Genomic DNA, 13,849 nt, shown 5'->3' with positions numbered 1-13,849 from the left:
TCAAGCACACACATATCAGCACTATTCATGACAGCTCCAAACTGGGAACAGCAGAGCTTGTTGACATCAGGTCAGATAAACCTATGGTCTATTCAGACAGTGGAATATTACACAGCAGTGAAAAGGAATGGATACAACTGCACACATCAAGCTGAGCTCAGTGGCTCAATTTTGTAATCCTAGCAATCTGGGAGGCCAACCAAGGTGGACGGATCACTGGAGCCCAGGAGTTCAAGACCAACCTGGGCAACATGGTGAAACCACATCTCTACAAAAAGATTTAAAAAATCAGCCACTGTGGTGGCCTGTGTCTGTAGTCCCAGCAACTGGAGAGGCTGAGGTGCAAGGATCACTTGAGCCCAGGACGTCAGGGCTGCAGTGCGCTATGATCACACCACTGTACTCCAGCCTAGGCAACAGAGTGAAACGCAGTCTTATAAAACAAAACAAAACAAAGAAACAATTGCACACATCAACGCAGTGAAGCACATGGACATCATGTTCAGAGGAGGAAGCCAGGCACAGAGAAGCACACACCATGTGATTCTGTTTATATGACGTTTGGTCACAGAAACAGACTCTGGTGATAGCGTCTGATCCCCAGGGAGCTGGGGGGAGGGAGGACAGGGACTGCGTAGGCAGGAAGCTGGCACTGTTCTCTATCTTGGTCTGGGTGGTCACCACACGAGTGTGTGCTCATGTACAATTCCTTTGAAGATTTGTGGACCTTACCGCATACCATAAAATTTTTTTTTTTTAAGACAGGGTCTCACTCTGTTGCCTAGGCTGGAGTGCAGTGGTGCAAACTTGGCTCACTGCAATCTCCACCTCCCAGGTTCAAGTGATTCTCCCGCCTTAGCCTCCCGAGTCGCTGGGATTACAGGCGCCTGCCACCATGCCCGGCTAATTTTTGTATTTTCAGTAAGGACGGGGTTTCACCATGTTAGCCAGGTTGGTCTCGAACTCCTGACCTCAAGTGATCTGCCTGCCTTGATCTCTCAAAGTGCTGGGATTATAGGCATGAGCTGCCACATCCTGCCAATAATTTTTTAAACTTTTTGTTTCTTTATTTTATTTTTTTATTTTTTAGAGACAGGGTCTGGCTCTGTTGCCCAGGCTGGAGTGGCTGGGGTGGACTGGCTCACTGTAGCCTCAAACTCCTGGGCTCAAGGGATGCTCCCACCTCAGCCTCCCAAATAGATGGGACCACAGGTGTGTGCCACCATGCCTGGCTAATTTTTTATTTTTTGTAGAGATAGGGTCTTGCTCTGTTGCCCAGGCTGGTCTTGAACTCCTGGGCTTAAGCAATTCTCCTGCCTCAGCCTCCCAAAGTATTAGGACTGATGGCAGTGGTAGCCCATATGAAGCGGCCTCTGCCATCACACCAGCTGCAGCAGGGAGGTGTGGCTGGGGCTGCATATTCTCTGGAGGTGGCAGGAGGTGGGGACAAGTGGGAGCCCCGCCCCTTTTGAGTTGGTGGGGTGGGAGCTTCCCAGATGCAGCGACAACTGCCCAAGTCGTGCCTGCAGACCTCGGCGTCCCACTCCATGGAGCAGGCAGGAGCCCTGCCCCCTCCTGGGTACAGCTGCAGCCACCCAAACCACAGCTGCAGACTCAGGTCTCCCACCCCATAGAGCAGGCAGAAGCCCTGCACTCCCTGTCTCCAGCATACCTGCAGCTGCCCAAATTGCAGCTGTGGACCCAGGCATCCCCGCACTCTTGGCGGCCCAGGAAGGCACCCCTGCCCTCACAGACTCAGAAGTGCCTGCTCCCACTGCCTGACTTCTCCCTGCTGTTGGTGCCCACTCTGATCTTGGAGCAAAGCTGGGGCTGAGCCCGGGCACTGTCACAGCCTGGCCGGGTGTGAACACCCAGAGCAGTGCTGACATGCCAGTCCCCTGCCGCCTCAGGCCCCTCTGGACTTTGGGCACTGACAAGCATAGAAGGGAAGCTGAGGGGGAGCTGAGGGTAGCTTGGTGCTGACCTGAAGGCACCCCTTGGCACCTATAGCCTGGGCCCATGAATGGCAGCAAAAGGCAGACAGGTTCCTTGGTGGAGGGGGATGGGTCACCAGTGAGGCCCCACCTTCAGGCCAGGGAGGACCTGAAGGCTGTGGGCCAGGCTGCCAGTCCCACAGACCAGAATGGGACCTTGTGGTGCCTTTTCTGGGCCCACTCACAGCCACCCATGGACCATTCAGCATGCATTTCCTCCTCTCTGAGACCAGTAAAAGCACCAGACTCAGCCAGAGCTGAGCAGATGTCAGGTCGACCAGCTGCAGAGAGGAGCTACCAACTCCAAGGCCTCCTCTGAGCTCTTCCGTCACTCAATAAAGCTCCTCTTCGCTACACTTGTCTGCGTACCTCATTCTTCTCGGAAGCAGGACAAGAACTCGGGAACTGCCGAATGGCAGGCCTGAAGGAACTGTAACACAAACAAACAGGGCTGCAACACGCCCCTTGCTTGCCATGTTGTAGATGAAGAGAAGTAGAGAAGATCTGTGGTCCTTCAGGCAGCCCCGACCTGGGAGCCCAAGCCAGGGCTGGGACTCCCTCTTTGGGGCCCTGTGGTTCCTGGAGCCTTCAAGCTTCCAGGCACCACTGCATTCCCTGGTGGCAGCCATGGAGGCTGCCTGTGGTGCACCTGGTCCAGCAGCAACCTCGCAGAGAGCCGGCGCCTGTGCCGGCACCTGGTCCCTGCTCCGCTGTAGCCGCCAGTGTGCCTGACTGTGCACAGTGGCCAGACCCTATGTGCACTTACTCACATACCCCTCACTAGGCCACACCCGGCTTGCCCAAGCAATGTGGGATCCAGGCTGGTAGTGTGAGCTGAGCACAGCCTGCCAGGCTGTGAGCAGAACTAGCCCGGCGGGCCCAAGCGAAACTTGGGCAAAAGATGCCACCAGCCACAGCGGTTTCCGGTCATAAAAGCAACCCCAAGGATCATGCAACAAGATTACAGGTGTGAGCCACCACACCCAGCCTAAGAAAATTTTTAATTGTAGTAAAATACACATATGACTTACCACCTGAACCATTTGAAGGTCACAGTTCAGGAGTGTTAAGTACATTTTTATATTGTTGTGCAACCATAACTGCCATGCAGCTCCAGGACTCTTTTCATGTCACAAAACTGAACCTTTCCACCCATTAAGCAACTTCCATTTCCCCTCCCTCCTGCCCCAGCAACCACGATTCCACTTTCTGTTTCTCTGAATCTGACTTCTCCGGGTACCTCCTGTGAGTGGAATCAAACGGCCTGTGTCCTTTAACATCTGGTTTATTTCACTTTTCATAATGTCCTTGAGGCACATCCATGCTGTCGCATGTGTCAGAGTTCGCTTCCTTTTTAGGGCTGAATTATATTCCACTGTATGTTATCTTAATCCATCCAGGCTGCTATAACAAACTACCATAAAGTAGGGAGTTTATCAGCAACAGAAATTTCTTTCTTCTTCTTCTTCTTTTTTTTTTTTTTTCTTTTTAAGAGTCTCACCCTGTTGCCCAGGCTGGAGTACAGTAGTGCAATCTCAGCTCACGGCAACCTCTGCCTCCGGGTTCAAGTGATTCTCCTGCCTTAGCCTCCCAAGTAGCTGAGATTACAGGCACTCACCACCACACCTGGCCCATGTTTGTACTTTTAGGAGAGATGGAGTTTCACCATGTTGACCAGGCTGGTCTTGAACTCCTTCCCTCAGGTGATCTGTCCACCGCAGATCTCCCGAAGTGCTGGGATTACAGGCGTGACCCACTGCGCCCAGCAAAAATTTATTTCTTACAGTTCTGGAGGCTGAGAAGTCCAAGATGAAGGTGCTGGCAGATCCAATGTCTGCTGGGGCCTATTTCTTCGTTCACAGACTGGAAAGGAGAATTCTTGTTGGATCTTTAATGGCAAAAGGTGTGAACCTGTTCTCAGGGGATTGTTTTATAAGGATGCTAATCCCACTCGTGAGGGCTCTGCCCTCATGACCTAATCACCTTCGAAAGGCCCCGCCTTCTAATGCACCATCACAGTGGAGGTTAGAATTTCATCATATGCATTGCCGGAGGGCCCAAGCATTTAGACTATAGCATATGTATTAGGTTGGTGCAAAAGTAATTGCGTTTTTTGTCATTACTTTCAATGGCAAACACCGCAATTACTTTTGCACCAACCTAATATAAACCACATCACGTTCATCCATTCACCCATTGATGGACATTTGGGTTGCTTCCACATTTGGGCTATTGTGAATAGTGCTGCTAGTGCTGCTATGAACATGGGTGTACAAAAGGTTTTATTTTTCTCTTTCCTTTAAAAATGTTTGTTTTCTGTTTTGTTTTTTGTTTTTTGAGATAGTCTCTGTCACCCAGGCTGGAGTTTAGTGGTGTGATCTCAGCTCACTATAGCCTCTGCCTCCTGGGTTCAAACGATTCTCCTGCTTCAGCCTCCTGGGTAGCTGGGATTACAGGCATGTGCCACCACGCCCAGCTAATTTTTGTATTTTTAGTAAAGACAGCATTTTGCCATATTGACAAGGCTGGTTTTGAACTCCTGACCTCAAGTGATCTGCCTGCCTCGGCCTCCCAAATCGCTGGGATTACAGGTGTGAGCCACTGCACCTGGCCAGATTTTTTTTGTTTTTTATGGAAATGGAGTTTTGCTATGCTGCCCAGGCTTACTCTAATTTTGTCTCCACAAATTCACCTATTCTGGACATTTCCTATAGATGGAACCATATAATAAGTGGTCTTCTGTGCCTGCCTTCTTCCACACAGCATGTTTTCCAGGTTCACTCATGCTGTAGTTTGAATGTAGTATTGTGGTTTAAAATCAATTCTCAGAACTTCATTCCTTTTTTTGTTGTTGTTGAATCGCATGCCTCGGGAACATTTTTTTTTTTTTTGAGATGGAGTTTCACTTTGTAGCCCAGGCTAGAGTGCAGTGGTGCGATCTCAGCTCACTGTAAGCTCTGCCTCCCGGGTTCACGCCATTCTCCCGCCTCAGCCTCCCAAGTAGCTGGGACCACATCTGGCTAATTTTTTGTATTTTTAATAGAGACAGGGTTTCACCATGTTAGCCAGATGGTCTCGATCTCCTGACCTTGTGATCCGCCCACCTCAGCCTGCCAAAGTGCTGGGATTACAGGCGTGAGAGAGCATGCCCAGCCATGTCTCAGGAGCTTTTAAAACATATTGATGCTGCTGCCCCAACCGAGACACACTGATCCAAGTAGCCTGAGGTGGGGCACCACGATCTGTAGAAACCTCCAGGTGGTTCCATCTGCTTCCCAGGCTGAGACTCACGCTGCTTTCTCTGCTCGGGAATTCCAGGGTAGATATTACAGGCAACATTTCAGCCCAGGGTCCCGCAGCTGAAGTGGAATCTGACTTCCTTCCTCCATTTGGCAGCACGAATGAGATGCTGACTATATGCATGGCACTGTGAGACCAAAATGACCAAGACAGAGACTTTCCCTCATATGGTTTGATGTCCTTAACGACTGGCATGGGAGGCCTGGTGTATGTTTAATCACAAGTAGAATGAAATGAGAATGGAAGGAGAGGGCGACTGCAGGGGTAGGCAGTCTTCCTTAGGCAAAGCGATGGTTCTGTCTTCGGGAAATGCTGACCCCTAAAATGGACACAGCGAGAAAGACACTTCCACAGGGCCCATATTTTGCCACAATTTTAGGGGATTCTCTACCATTGAAACCTACCCATGGCCCACAAGGCGAAGTCCTTGTTTCAGAGAGAGAGAATGATGTAATTCATACACTGATCACTATTATTATTATTGTTATTATTGTTTTGAGACAAGGTCTGTCTCTGCCACCCAGGCTGGAGTGCGGTGGTGCAATCTTGGCTCACTGCAAAGTCCCCCTCCCGGGTTCAAGTGATTCTTGTGCCTCAGCTTCCCAAGTAGCTGGGATTACAGGCACATGTCACCACGCCCAGCTAATTTTTGTATTTTTAGTAGAGACAGGTTTTACCATACTGCCCAGGCTGGTCTTGAACTCCTGATCTCTTTTTTTTTGAGACAGAGTCACGCTGTCTCCCAGGCTGGAGTGCCGTGACGCGATCTCAGCTCACTGTAAGCTCCGCCTCCCAGGTTCATGCCATTCTCCTGCCTCAGCCTCCGGAGTAGCTGGGACTACAGGCGCCTGCCACCACGCCCAGCTAATTTTTTGTATTTTTTGGTACAGGTGGGGTTTCACCGTGTTAGCCAGGATGGTCTCGATCTCTTGACCTTGTGATCCACCCGCCTCGGCCCCCCAAAGTGCTGGGATTACAGGCATAAGCCACCACGCCCGGCCAGAACTCCTGAACTCAAGTGATCCACCTGCCTTGACCTCCCAACCCAAAGTGCTACAAAGGACTACAGGCATGAGCCACTGCCCAGCCTGAACACATTATTTTCTAAGCACCTACGACTTGCTAGGTGCTGGGACTGCAGCCGTGAGCAAAACAACGTCCTTGTTCTTAAGGATATTGTGATCTGGTGGAGTAAAGCAGCTAGCACACAGAGAGGCAAGACAGAGCACCCGATTATCCGGTGGTATGGGCAGATAATGTAAGCAGGCACCCAAAATGTGTCCCTTCCAGGCACAGCAGCCCCAGGACACTTTGCTGAGATCTGGAAGCTGGGAAGGCATCAGCCATGCCCTGATGCGGAAGAGCATTCCAGGCAGAGGGAACGGCAATGTCATTTCAATTCCGGGAACTGAAACATACTGGATGAGGAGGGGTGGGGGAGATGGAGTCAGAAAGGTGGGTTGGGGCAGAGTGAGAAGTCTCAAGCCTATTGGAAATGGTTTTGGGGAGTGGGGGGCGGGTAAGGACTCCTTTTCCAGCACAAGGACCCAGCAATGTGAACAGGACAGACTTGACCCAGTTCTTTTGGAGCTGGGAGTGTTAGCACTGGGGAACGTATCTGAGTCACAGGACACCAGAGTGTGTTAGCGGCAGTGAGTCCATACGAGTCTGCAGCAACCTCAATTCTTGCCTCCTCCGAAGAAAGAATTCGACCAAGGGGGCCTAAGGCAAAGGGAGGCAAGTTCTAGAGCAGGAGTGAACGTTTGTTAAAAAGTTTTAGGGCAGGAATGAAAGGAAGTAAAGTTTGCCGGGAAGAGGGCCAGGCGGGCAACTTGAAAGAGTCAAGTGCCCAGGCCGGGCGCGGTGGCTCAAGCCTGTAATCCCAGCACTTTGGGAGGCCGAGATGGGCGGATCACGAGGTCAGGAGATCGAGACCATGCTGGCTAACACGGTGAAACCCCGTCTCTACTAAAAAATACAAAAAATTAGCCGGGCGAGGTGGCGGGCGCCTGTAGTCCCAGCTACTCGGGAGGCTGAGGCAGGAGAATGGCGTGAACCCAGGAGGCGGAGCTTGCAGTGAGCAGAGATCTGGCCACTGCACTCCAGCCTGGGCGACAGAGGGAGACTCCGTCTCAAAAAAAAAAAAAAAAAAGAGTCAAGTGCCCAGTTTGCCATTTGACTTGGGGTCTTATATGCTGGCACGCTTCCAGGGTTGCATTACTTCTCCCAATTCTTCCCCTGGGGTAGGCTGTCCCCTTTGCCGTGGCCTGCAGGCACTTGCGAGGGGAGCATGCGCAGTGTGTTTACTGAAGTTGTGTGCATGCTCACTTGAGGCGCTTTTCCCTTACCAGTCCGGCGTTCCTAGAAGCAGGTCACAGACCAGTTAAACTCTGCCATTTTGCCTCTTAGTATGCACGCTTGAGCCCACTCGCCCAACTCCTGAGAGCTTATCGCAAAGCTGCTGATCACATTTCCGGTGTTTTTTATCTACGGGGAGCCTGCCTTTCCCTGGTGCTGGCTACAACCAATTATTATTTTGGAGAGACAGTTTATCACCTGACCATCACCTGATGGTGGCCTGACATTTCTGGTTGGGGGGGCACCCTCTCCTGCCCTGCTTATGTCTGACTGCCTACTGTAACAAGGGCAGACAGAGGGCAAACTCATTTTACAAAATGCATCTCCACAGGTGAAAGGGGGAGGGTGGAGGCATCCTGGGCCAACGGAGGCAGGAGAAAAGGCCCAAGGCTGGAAAAATCACGGGCCCCTGTGCAGATAAAGTGTCACAAGTGGGGCTTGCACAGACCTGAAGCGGCTGCAGGAACACTGGCCATCTGCCAAACAGAAAACGAGACTATAAAGTGTTTCAACAAAGTCATGAGAGATGGAGGAAACCTGCTAGTGTTTGGGAAAACATTGTAACTGAGCAAAACCAGTGCATTCAAACATTTTCTCTGAGATTGAAAACTGTATAGATATAAGAAAAGTATGTATGTATATATGTATACATGTATGTGTATATGTATACACACATACATATACACATATATATGTACTTGTCATATGCCAGGTGCTAGGCCATATGCCAATATATTATTATTTAATTTTTATGTTTTATTTTTTGTAGAGATGGGGTCTTGCTATGTTGCCCAGGCAGGTCTTGAACTCCCGGTCTCAAATGATCCTCCTGCCTCACCCTCCCAAGCAGCTGGGATTACAGGCTTGTGCCACCACCTCTGGCTAATTTTTAAAAATGTTTGTAGAGATGGGGTCTCAGCCTTGGGGGCCCAAGGCTGGTCTCAGATTCTTGGGCCCAAGTGATCCTCCTGCCTTGGCCTCCTAAAGCACTGGGATTACAGGTGTGAGCCGCCATACCCAGCTTAAGCTATTACTTTCATTCACATCCTTACTGTTGCTTTTGACAGCTTCCTGGGATTCCTTTTGGCACTCATCTGTGTCCTATGTGTAGTGGCCCCAAAAAGATAAGTTCACATCTTAACCCCCTTCAAAGCCTTATGGAGGTGACTCTGTTTGGAAATAGGATCTTTGCAAACATGATTAAGTGAAGGATCTAGAGATGAGATCATGGTGGATTAGGGTGGGCCCTAAATCCAATGACAAGTGTACTTAGAAGGGCAGAAGACAATGGAAAGGAGGCCTGGTGAAGAGGGAGGCAGAGACTGGAGTGACTAATATATCTCCACACGCAGGAGCACTGGGGGTCGCCAGCAGCTGGGGAGAGGCATGGAACAGATTCTCCCCTAGAGCCTCCGGGAGGAACCAGCCCTGCCTGCCAGCACCTTGACTTTGAACTTCTGGCCTCCAGAACCATGAGATAATATATTTCTATTGTTTTAAGCCACCCAGTCTGTAGGAATTTGTTACCACAATGTTGGGAAATGAATACAAAGTATATAATTAATAAGTTCGCATCCACCACCGAGGGTCTTGCTGATATTCTATAAGATATTGTGGGGAAGAAGATCAAACACTTCAGGGGACCCCTGACTGATCTTGATTCTACCACTTACTATATAACTTTGGACATATTCTGTGGCTTCCCTGGGCTTCTGTCTACTGGGGAGACCAGTGGTTTACATGAAATATGTGAAATACTCCACCACTGCTAACAGCTGTAATTTCCACGGTCCTGGCTACCATCTCACAGTCAGTCAAATGGCTTTGGCAGGCAGGGTCCTCTGCACCCTACTTTAAATGGGAAACTAGGAAAGGCAAGGCGCAGGAGTAGTAAGTTTCAGGACAGTGAGGTCTAGATGGGGAACGTCATTCCTTGGAAAGTTCCAAGTTTCTAATACAACAAGGTTGCTTTTTTTTTTCTTTTGTTATTTTATTTATTTATTTATTTACTTACTTACTTATTTTTTGAGATGGAGTCTCACTCTGTCACCCAGGCTGGAGTGCAGTGGCATGATCTCGGCTCACTGCAACTTCTGCCTCTCAGGTTCAAGCAATTCTCCTTTCTCAGCCTCCTGAGCAGCTGGGACTACAGGTACACACCACCACGCCTGGCTAATTCTTTGTACTTTTTTAGTGGAGACAGAGTTTCACCATATTGACCAGGTTGGTCTCGAACTCCTGACCTCGTGATCCGCCTGCCTCGGCCTCCCAAAGTGCTGGGATTACAGATGTGAGCCACTGTGCCTGGCCAATTTTTTTTTCTTTTTTTTTTTCTTTTTTTTTTTTCTTTTGAGACGGAGTCTCGCTCTGTCACCCAGGCTGGAGTGCAGTGGTGTGATCTTGGCTCACTGCAAGCTCCGCCTCCCGGGTTCAGCCATTCTCCTGCCTCAGCCTCCTGAGTAGCTGGGACTACAGGCAACCCGCCACCACGCCTAGCTAATTTTTTGTATTTTTAGTAGAGACGGGGTTTTACCATGTTAGCCAGGATGGTCTCGATCTCCTGACCTCGTGATCCACCCGCCTCGGCCTCCCAAAGTGCTGGGATTACAGGCGTGAGCCGTGGCGCCCGGCCCAATTTTTTGTTATTTTTTAAACACACCTGTACATCACCTTAGCTTCCTTTTTTTTTGTTTTTAAAATTAGAGATGGGGTCTCACTACATTGCCCAGGCTGGTCTTGAACTACTGGGCTCAAGTGATCCTCCCATCTCGGCCTCTCAAAGTGCTGGGATTACAGGCATGAGCCACCATGCCGGGCCAAGGATGACCTGCTAAGAAGAGGTAATGGGGGGATTTACGATCTGACAAAGCCCAACCAGCGTGGACCCCTTCTGGGCTCAGCAGGCACAGCTCCTGGAGCTATGACACTTCAGGGGCCTACAGAAATGTTTTCATTGAAAGTTCTTTTAAAAGAAAAGAGGAGAACAAATGGGATCATGATGACAATGTAATAGCAAATCCATCCTGCATTACATTTGTCGTTGTACCAATGTGGTCATAAGTATAATTTCATTTTCTCTTTTATATGGAAGGAGGTGTCCACGGAAAGCACCAAGCATCCCTGGACAGGCCACCAGGAGTGAGATGGATGCTGAGGACCAAGAACGCTTGGCCAGCCTGAGCAAGGCATTTCAAAATCCAGGCCAGCAAGGGAACAGAGAGGCCCAATTTGGAGAGCTGTCCTGGCCCAGCCTGCTCTGTCTGCCCTACTTGTCATCAAGTCATCATCATCCCGTGAGGGGCACTGCCCCCGAAACAGCAAACTCAGTTGCTTGCTGTGACAGGCACTGCTAAGGTAATTAATCCTCCCAACAGCCCTATTAGGCAAGGGCTGTGAGAGTTGTCATTGGACAGATGGGGAAACTGAGGCTAAGAGCACCCCTGCACAGTGCCTGGTATACCATAGGTGCTCAGTAGATATCCTCTGAGTGTGACCTGGGTGAATAGAGGGAAGTTAAGTCCTGTGCTGGGACTTAAACCAAGCACTGGACTCTAGAGCCCCTGCTAGAACCACCACCCTCCGGGCTCAGCACATGGGCCAGGCCCTACCCTGGTGATGTTTCTAATCCTTACACAGAATCTACAAGGCTGATCACACCAGCTCCGTGTCCAAATGAGGAAACGGAGGCTCAGAGACACAAACGTACCTGACCAGCTTCCACCTGACTCCACAGGCAGCTTCCTTTCCCGCCCTCCGCAGACTCGTTTGATGCAAAACCGGGGTTTGTGTTTGGAGGTTTCAGGGAGGGGCCCAGGATTTGTGGCTGGGGGACCTGGGGAGGGTCGAGCCAGCAGTGCATGTCCAGGCAGCCTTAGTGTTTACCTGGGGCCTCCTCATCAGAGCAGAACACCCAGCGGTGGCAGAAAACAATAAATGCCTGCTGGCCTGGGGTGGGCGGCGGGGGTGGGCAGGGGGGACAGCTGTCCAGGCTCACCCTGGCCCAGCCTTCCTAGGCTGTGGGTCTTAGGGAAATCAGGTTTTGGGGCACAAGAGAAGGGTCTGGGGGTGAATCCATGCCTTCCTTTCACCAGGTTCCCCTGGGGGAAATGGGGGAACCTCAGACCTGAGTGCCCCTCATTGGCCCTCACCTTGGATAAGTCTGGTCATCTCCCTCAGCCTCAGTTGGTCCACCTGTAAAGTGGGGCCTTTGGAGACAGGAGTTACAAATTCCATACTTCCTGACTGTGGACCCTCACGCCAGAATCAAAGCCATGCTGGCCTCAGTCTCCTCATCTTTATTATTTTTTGTTATTTTTTATTATTATTTTTTTTGAGAGGCAGTTATGCTGTGGCCCAGGCTGGAGTACAGTGGCACGATCTCAGCTCACTGCAACCTCTGGCTTCTGAAATCAAGTGATTCTCCTGCCTCAGCCTCCTGAGTAGCTGGAATTAGAGGCGCGTGCCACCACGCCTGGCTAATCTTTGTATTTTTACTAGAGACAAGGTTTCACCATGTTGGCCAGGCTGATCTTGAACTCCTGACCTCAGGTGATCCACCCGCCTCGGCCTCCCAAAGTGCTGGGATTACAGGAGTGAGCCACCGCACCCTGCCAGTTTCCTCATGTTTAACCTGGGGATAATGATGCTTGTCTCAAGGGCTTGTCCTGGAGAACACACATGTGGGCAGTGTCCGGCATCATTAGACAAGTACATCAATTTCTTAAACATGCGCCCTGAGGCTGGGCCTGGAAACATGCAAGTTCACAAGTGTCCCTGGAGGTTCTCACCACAGGGTCTGGGGATGTGACAGCTACAAAGAGTTCTCAAAGTACTTTTTGCTCTCATTTCTTATTTTTTTTTAACCACAAAGCTACCATCCACACATGCTGAAGCACAACACCCAGGACAAAGGGAGGTGTGTTCAAGCACTAATCCCCTCCCTTTCTTTAATCCAACCTTCAGGGAAAAACAATGGTGAAACAATTGGTATGTATTTTACATTTTGCCCTCTTCTCACATGAACACATTCAGAAATAGTTTGGGTTTCCTCTTCTAGTTTTATTTTTAAATTTAATTATTTGTTTATCTTTCACTCTTTTTGCTTGTTTCTTTGCTTTTTAAAGGGAGGGTCTTTCTCTGTCACCCAGGCTGGAGTGCAGTGGTACAATCATAGCTCACTGCCGCCTTGAACTCCCAGGCTCCACTGATCCTTCCACCTCAAGCTCCTGAGAATCTGGGACTACAGGCACATGCCACCATGCCTGGCTATTTTTTACTTTTTTATTTTTTGTAGCGATGGGGTCTTGCTGTGTTGCCCAGACTGGTCTCAAACTCCTGAGCTTAAGTGATCCTCCCACCTCAGCCTCACAAAGGGCTGGGATTATAGCTGTGAGCCACTGTGCCTGGCCTATTTTATTTTTTGTAACCCAGGCTAGAGTGCAGTTGTGTGATCATAGCTTACTGCAGTCTCAAACTCCTGGGCTCAAGCGATCCTCCCACCTCAGCTTCCCCAGTAGCTGGAGAGTACGCTCAGCAATGTTTTGTATGTTGTGTAGAGACTGGGTTTCATGGTACTGCCCAGGCTGGGCTTGAACTGGGCTCTAGTGATCCTCCCACCTCAGCCTCATCAGTAGCTGGGATTACAGGTGCACAACACCATGCCTGGCTTTTATTTTTTATTCTAATTTTATTAAAACAGGGCTCATAACCATCCATGTTTTCTGCATCCTTTTTGAGAGCCTCCTATGTTGATACACTGAGCACAAACACGTGCTGCAAATGCCTCGACTGCTACGCTGGAAAGATGGGGCTTTTCACCACTTTTCCAGGTGGGGAAACCAAGGCCCCAGCCTGAAGTGAGTCCGGGCAGTAGCGCTGCAGCTGAGAAGCGGAGCTTGCTGACTGGGTAAGTGGCCGTTTGTTGCCAGGGCCGTGCCCATGGCGTGGCAGTCTTAGGCTCTGCAGCCATTCCCCGGGGAGGGCACATGCAAGAAGCTGGCTGTGCCTCTGCCATGGCCTCACGTGCCCCTCTCCCCTGCCTAGGCGGCAGGCAGTGGCTTTGGGCCCCTCCTCCCCATCGGAGCGGCTAGCTGCAGAGCCAGACCGCAGACCAGGCGGGGAAAGTGCAAATGAACCCCAGCTGGCGGCTGAGTTTCTCTTCCCGTCAAGCAAGTGCCTTATCATACTGGTGCAAGGCA

The sequence above is a fragment of the Chlorocebus sabaeus genome, chromosome 5, assembly GCF_047675955.1.
Source record: "Chlorocebus sabaeus isolate Y175 chromosome 5, mChlSab1.0.hap1, whole genome shotgun sequence".
NCBI lineage: Eukaryota > Metazoa > Chordata > Mammalia > Primates > Cercopithecidae > Chlorocebus > Chlorocebus sabaeus.
This window is presented reverse-complemented; position numbering follows the sequence as displayed.